The sequence below is a fragment of the Palaemon carinicauda genome, chromosome 10 (genome assembly GCF_036898095.1).
Source record: "Palaemon carinicauda isolate YSFRI2023 chromosome 10, ASM3689809v2, whole genome shotgun sequence".
In the NCBI taxonomy this organism is placed as follows: domain Eukaryota; kingdom Metazoa; phylum Arthropoda; class Malacostraca; order Decapoda; family Palaemonidae; genus Palaemon; species Palaemon carinicauda.
Window position 1 is genome coordinate 64,189,177 of NC_090734.1, and position 8,087 is coordinate 64,197,263.

The following is an 8,087-nucleotide window of genomic DNA, read 5'->3' on the forward strand; positions in this document are numbered from 1 at the left end:
TTTTATAGAAAATACTTGTTTATCTAAATATTTTTAAAGTTATTCATATAATCCCTCATTTTTGTAAATAAAAAGTACTATTTGATGAAACAAAAATATTCATATTTTCTGCCTTTTTAACAAAAGCCTAATTTTTTGGTCCTATTGGGTGTTATTTTTTATTTTTTTCCCGTGTTCAATGTCCATGTTATCTAATAAAACTATATTTATATTAAAAAATACATATATTTTAATTTTTTTGTGTGTCTTTTGTGAATTTTCTGTAAAAAAATATTATTTTTTTTTGTACTAAAGAATGTTTTTTTTTTTTTTTTTTTTTTTAGACTATTTTTCTTCAACTTTTTATATTTTTGTGGGTTATTCTGATGAAAACTATTTTTTTGTCATATTAGATGTTACTGAAAACTATATTTTTGTCATATTAGGTGTTATTTTTCATATTTTCCTCGTGTTCAGTGTCCATTTTATCTAATAAAACTATATTTATATTAAAAAATACATATATTTTAATTTTTTTTGTGTCTTTTGTGAATTTTCTGTAAAAAATATTAATTTTTTTGTACTAAAGAATGTTTTTTTTTTGTTTTTTAGACTATTTTTCTTTAATTTTTTATATTTTTGTGGGTTATTCTTATGAAAACTAGGCCTTTTTTTATAAAAAAAATACTTGTTTATCTAAATATTTTTTAAATTTATTCATATAAACCCTTATTTTTCTAAATTAAAAAGTAGTATTTGATGAAACAAAAACATTTATATTTTCTATTTTTTTCAACAAAAACCTAATCTTTTTGTCCTATTAGGTGTTATTTTTAATTTTTTCCCCATGTTCAATGTCTATTTTATCTAATAAAACTATATTTATATTAAAAAATACACATATTTTAATTTTTTGTGTGTGTCTTTTGTGAATTTTCTGTAAAAAATATTATTTTTTGTACTAAAGAATGTTTTTTTTTTTTTTGGGCTATTTTTCTTCAATTTTTAATATTTTTTGTGGGTTATTCTTATAAAAACTAAGTTTTTATATAAAAAATACTTGTTTATCTAAATATTTTTTAAATTTATTCACATAAACCCTCATTTTTGTAATTAAAAAGTAGTATTTGATGAAACAAAAACATTTATATTTTCTATTTTTTCAACAAAAACCTAATTTATTTGTCCTATTAGGTGTTATTTTTCATTTTTTCCCCATGTTCAATGTCCATTTTATCTAATAAAACTATATTTATATTAAAAAATACATATATTTTAATTTTTTTGTGTGTCTTTTGTGAATTTTCTGTAAAAAATATTATTTTGTGTACTAAAGAATGTTTTTTTTTCATTTTTTGGGCTATTTTTCTTCAATTTTTAATATTTTTTGTGGGTTATTCTTATAAAAACTAAGTTTTTATATAAAAAATACTTGTTTATCTAAATATTTTTCAAATTTATTCATATAAACCCTCATTTTTGTAATTAAAAAGTAGTGTTTGATGGAACAAAAACATTTATATTTTCTATTTTTTCAACAAAAACCCAATTTATTTGTCATAACAAATGCTGTTTTATTTTTTTCCTGTTAAATGTCCATTTTACCCAATAAAACTACATTTATATCATAAAATACACATATTTAGATTTTTTAAATATTTTTCAATAGTTTTCTATGTCATATTATTAACTAGAATTCCATATTATGAACCCAAACGGTAATATTATTAACTAAAATGTAATTTTATGAAAAAAGATAATACAAATGTTAACCACAAAAAAAAGTTAACCGAAATGGTAATATTATTAACAAAAAAAAGCATGTTATGAACTTCATTGGTAATATTATGAACATTTTTTATTGGTTTTCCAAAGTTTTATTAATTGATTTTGTTGAAATTTTATTGAAATTTACGCATTTTTTCAATTAAAAAATAATTGTCGGGAATTTGAAAAATTATGAGCAGGTTAATAAAAAAATAGATTGATAACGCACATGAATATATATTTAAAACAAATAATAATCGTTTTCTATGACAAATAAAAGATTTTTTGCGGTGACTAATGTATTTATTAATAGTATTACAAAAAATAATTTAAGAGTGTTACACAAAAAACATAACCACGCAAAATATTATCTTAACTTTTTTGAATTTTGTTAACTTTTTTGAATTTTGTTAAATTTTAATAACTTTTAAATAATTATTTTATTGTTACTGTTATTCAGTTATATGTAATAGTAGCTGTACTGTACATCTGTATATGTATATAAACCCCAGAATATGAACTGCAATACATCATTAGACTTCTAATTTACGACCAAGTAACATATAGTTGATAGCTAAAAATTTTAGTAATGGAGGATAATAATTCTCCGGTTATTGGTATTGACCTAGGAACTACTTATTCGTGTGTTGCTGTTTTTCAAAATGAAAAAGTTGAAATTATTGCTAATGACCAAGGAAATAGAACCACTCCTTCTTATGTTGCATTCAATGACACCGAAAGACTTATTGGGGAAGTGGCAAAAAATCAATGTGCTTTGAATCCAAAAAATACCATTTTTGATGTAAAAAGGTTAATGGGCAGAAATTATATAGATGATTGCGTTCAATGAGTAATTAAAATCTTACCCTATGAAATTATTGACGAAGAGAATAAACCAAAAATACAAGTCGAACATAAAAAAGAGAAAAAAGTGTTAACCCCAGAAGAAGTATCTTCTATGATATTATCAAAAATGAAAAAAATTGCAGAAAATTATTTGGGACGAAATATAAATAAAGCTGTTATTACAGTTCCGGCTTATTTTAACGATTCTCAGCGACAGGCTACCAAAGATGCTAGGACCATCGCTGGACTTGATGTTATTCGAATAATTAATGAACCCACAGCCGCCGCCATTGCTTATGGATTAAATAATGATACAAAAGAACAAAACGTTTTAATACTTGATTTGGGTGGGGGGACTTTTGATGTATCTATATTGAATATTAGTAATGATGGCATTTTTTAAGTTAAATCAACAGCAGGAGATACTCGTCTTGGGGGAGAAGATTTTGATAGTATTTTATTAGATTATTTTACGCGAGAATTCAACAAAAAATATAAAAAAGATTTAAGCAACAATAAAAGATCATTAAGGCGTCTTCGTTCTGCCTGTGAAACTGCTAAACGAACTTTATCTTCATCTACACAAGCGACAATCGAAATTGATTCGTTATATGAGGGAATTGATTTTCATACTACCATTACTCGCGCTAAATTTGAAAATTTGTGTGGGAGTTTATTCAAAAACACTCTAGTGCCAGTTGAAAGGGCGTTAATTGATGCTAAGCTCGATAAGAGTGACATCGATGAAATTGTTTTGGTTGGAGGTTCTATGCGTATTCCAAAAATACAAAACCTCCTTCAAACTTTTTTTAATGAAAAGAATTTGAATAAGTCGATTAATCCAGATGGGGCTGTAGCCTATGGTGCTGCCATTCAAGCTGCCATTCTCAGTGGAGATAAATCTGATAAGATCAAAGATTTATTATTACTGGATGTGACTCCCCTTTCATTAGGTATTGAAACTGCCGGTAATATTATGACTACCTTGATTAAAAGGAACGCGACAATTCCTACTAGCAAATTTTAAAACTTCACTACGTATAGTGATAACCAAGAATGTGTTAATATTAAAATATATGAAGGAGAAAGAACTAAAACTAAAGATAATAATTATTTGGGGGGGTTTCAATTAAATAATATACCCCAGGCACCCAAGGGTATACCTAAAATTAAGGTTACATTTGATATTGATGCTAATGGGATATTAAATGTGTCAGCAACCGAAGAATCTTCCGGCAAATCAGAAAAAATTACTATAACTAATGACTCGGGAAGATTAAACAAAGAAGAGGTAGATCGAATGATCAAAGAAGCTGAAATGTATGCTGCTCAAGACCGGGAATTAAGAAACGATGTAGAAGCTAAATGTAAATTAGAATCATATTGCTTAGAAATACAAAATAATATTATAAATAATAACAGTAGTAATATAGATATATTTAAATCAAAATTAGAAAGTACTCTCAAGTGGATTGATGAAACCCCCTCTGCTAAACAAAAAGATTATGAAAATAAATTAAAAGAAATAAAAAAGGATTATGACTATATACTTGGGGGAAATGAATCAAATTTACATAATAATCAATTCCACCCAACCATTGAAGAAGTTGACTAATAATAAGCAGAGAAGGGTTTTCATAATTTATTGGTTATAAAATTTTATATATATTAAAAAATGCATGTTTTTAAAAGTTACCACGAAAAAATAAAAACCCCAAGAGAGCTTTTGAAATATAGTTTCCCGTTCTTGACATATCATCAAATTTCATTTTCTCAATATTATTTAGATGTCGATAAAGCATATATCCCTGATGATTTAAAATATATAAATGTATATGCCATTGATCGACTATATTATTTCAACCATAAAGAATCGCTCCGCTATGAAAAGGCAAATGAATGTGTAATGGTTGGAAGAATGAGAAGTTTTCAAAATATGAATTTGGTATTGTATTTTTATATGCACGGAGCTACGTGGAATAATGGTGATGAAAACGAAGGGTATATTTTTTGGGCAATAGACCCTAATTTATTGCTTCCGGTTATTTATATTGAAAACAGGTTGAGGGATACTGTTTATGATAGCCTTAAATCTGATATTAAGTTAAAGATGCTAGTGCCATATCCTAACGAAATCAATCCTAGATATAGAAGTAACTGCAGTGGCATTGCCTATCCAGATGATTTTGAAAAAGCTATGAAGAACATTGATTTTGATGTTGAGTTTGAATACATATATAATCCTATTGAATGGGATGGTGGTGTTGATGATCAAACTCAATTTAAATTTGATATAAAAAACATTGATAGAGTATATTACTTGAAGAGAGGTGACAAGGGGGAAGTTTACATGTATGCGAGACTAGAAACGAAACTAGAACCGCGCTTATTTGTCTGTATATATTTTGGAAAAAACAAAAAGACGATGTTTATTTCTAAATTTCGAGAGGCATTTATCAATACTATTGTAAATATGAATCCTGATAATGAAATAAAACAAACCATTGTGAATGCAGTAAACAATGATACTATGATAGTATAAATGATTTTCATAATAAAAAAAGATGAAACCCAAAACAATTCGTTTTCCTATTAATCTTATATCATCACAGGGTGAAATTCAGTTATTATTTAATTGGAAAATGTTTTATGAATTAAAATCTTGTAATAAATACCCAGCCATGTTATGTTTCCCCGAATTTTTTACATATTCTATATTTTCTATTTTAAGATGGTACTCATATAAAAACGATAATAACCCATTATTTTCAGAAATTGAAAATCAAATTAAAAGATTTTTTGAAATGTTGGAGGTTTTAGTAAACACAATAATTAACGATGAAAGCTATAAAGTTCAAGTTAAGAGCCCCCAACAAATTGAAAAACAGTTACGTGAAATTGCTTTATGGACTAAGAAGAATAATAATAACAATAACAACAATCCCCAGGATATAGAAAATAAAAAAAACAGATATTTAACACCTTTTCTTGGAATGGTATTTAAGAAATAAAAGTAGTCAATATAATTATCAGCAAATTTTATTTATACAAAATCTCGAATTCAATAAAGTGAAAACACTCAAAGAATTATCCGAAAATTTATATAACACAGGATGTTGTAATACAATAAAAGAGGTTTCATTAATTCCTCCACATTCAATCCACTATGTTAATCAAACAGTTTTTTCCAAATATTCAAAGTTGCCTCCTGAATTACATGGACCGGCAAGTTGGGGACCAATATAATGGAATATTTTTCATGCCTTTTCAATAAATGCTAAAAACAATAAAGTTAATTGTTTACCCGGGCATTTATATGCATTTATTCACATACTTCCACTTTTGATTCCTTGTCTTAATTGTATAAAACATTATTATGACATTATTAAACCTAGTGAAATTAAGCCGGTGATATCTATATCACAAAATGAAAATTTATATGAAAAGATTCATACAAATATATCTAATGATGTGAATTATTAAAAATACACAATTATTTGTATAATGTGTACAGTATATTAACTATATACTGTACTCATAAAAAGTTTTATTATTAATAAGAAAATTTCAGGGCCTGTGCAATAGTATTCAAAATTTTTATGTGGGTATTCAGTACGTTAAGTTTACAGAGACCTATTATAATTATTTGATTTTCTGATGAATATTTATTAGGCATTTCAATAATAACATTATATTTTTTTTAACCCTGGATAGGTACGGTGGGTCGTTTGCGACCCCGAGCGTCAAAAAAAAACAGGTTTTTCTCACGTGACTCACCCCCGTGACTGAATTTGTGGGTGATCGACCTGCAGGAGGTGTCTCCCCTACACGCTCTAGTAGTGTCCAGATGTGCATTGCTGTAGCTGTACTCCTTCCCCGATTTCTGAGACGCGTCGGGGTCGTTCGCGTCCGAGTTTACCCTTCTAGGGTAGTTTGCATAATTATCAAAGTTATTACGTATTATGAAATTGTCGTAGAATGGTGCAACTTGTATAGGTTATCAGTTGTGGAAAGTCTTGGTGGATTGTTTGGCTACCATGTGCATGTTTTTTTTTTTAGTTAAAATGTCGTTCATCACCACGAGGACCATTTTACCGCGAGTGCCCCTTTTTCATTTTTTTTCATTTTTTTGCCAAGTCATTTTTCCGTAAGATATTGCCAAATAGTGTCGTAAAACTTTTGCTTGTTTAGTGTTGGAAAGTGTGTCTAGATGATCTGGCTACCCATGCATGACTTTGTTTTTGTCAGATACGACGTAGTTATTGGTATATTGGGTATTTAACTGCGGTTACCAATTTCTGTTTTTTTTTCAATATTTGTAAAAATTACTACGTAGTAAGGAATTGCCGTATATTATTCATTTTTTTTTCATGTTTATGTGTTAGAAAGTGTGCCTTGATGGTTGGGCTAACACGTGCATGTCTTTTTTTTTATCTGAGATGTCGTATATTAGAATGTCGGGCATTTTACCGCGAGTGTCCCTTTTTCCTTTTTTTTCATTTTTTTGCCAAGTCATTTTTCCGTAAGATATTGCCAAATAGTGTCGTAAAACTTTTGCTTTTTTAGTGTTGGAAAGTGTGTCTAGATGATCTGGCTACCCATGCGTTATTTTGTTTTTGTCAGATACGACGTAGTTATTGGTATATTGGGTATTTAACTGCGGTTGCCAATTTCTGTTTTTTTTCAATATTTGTAAAAATTTACTACGTAGTAAGGAATTGCCGTATATTGTTGATTTTTTTTTCATGTTTATGTGTTAGAAAGTGTGCCTTGATGGTTGGGCTAACACGTGCATGTCTTTTTTTTTATCTGAGATGCCGTATATTAGAATGTTGGGCATTTTTCCGCGAGTGCCCCTTATTATTTGTTTTGCATTTTTTTGCTTAGTCATGTTACCGTAAGGAATTGGCAAGTAGTGTCGCAAAACTTATATTTTTATAGTGTTGGAAAGTGTTTTTAGATGATCTGGCTACCCATGCCTATTTTTTTTTTAGCCAGATATGGCGTATATATAAGTATGTGTTCGATTTTCCTGTGATTGCCATTTTTTCGTTTTTTCCCATTTCTTTCAAAATTACTACGTACTAAGGAACTATCACAGAGTAATATTTCATTTATATGTTTATTTGTCGGAAAATGTGCCTTGATGGTTTGCCTAGCACGTGGCTGAAATTTTTTTTTTCTGAAATGCCGTATATTAGAATGGCCATTTTTCCACGAGTGCCCCTTTTTATTTGTTTTGCATTTTTTTGCTTAGTCATGTTACCGTAAGGAATTGGCAAGTAGTGTCGCAAAACTTATAATTTTATAGTGTTGGAAAGTGTTTCTAGATGATCTGGCTACCCATGCCTATCTTCTTTTTTTAGCCAGATATGGCGTATATATAGGTATGTGTTCGATTTTCCTGTGATTGCCATTTTTTCGTTTTTTCCCATTTCTTTCAAAATTACTACGTACTAAGGAACTATCACAGAGTAATTATTCATTTAGATGTT

The 8,087-nt window shown here is 28.1% G+C and overlaps 1 pseudogene; it reads left to right on the forward strand.

The window, feature by feature from the left end:
* Positions 1-2,335: 2,335 nt before the first annotated feature.
* On the forward strand, positions 2,336-4,207 carry LOC137648025 (heat shock cognate 71 kDa protein-like; annotated as a pseudogene).
* Positions 4,208-8,087: the final 3,880 nt, after the last annotated feature.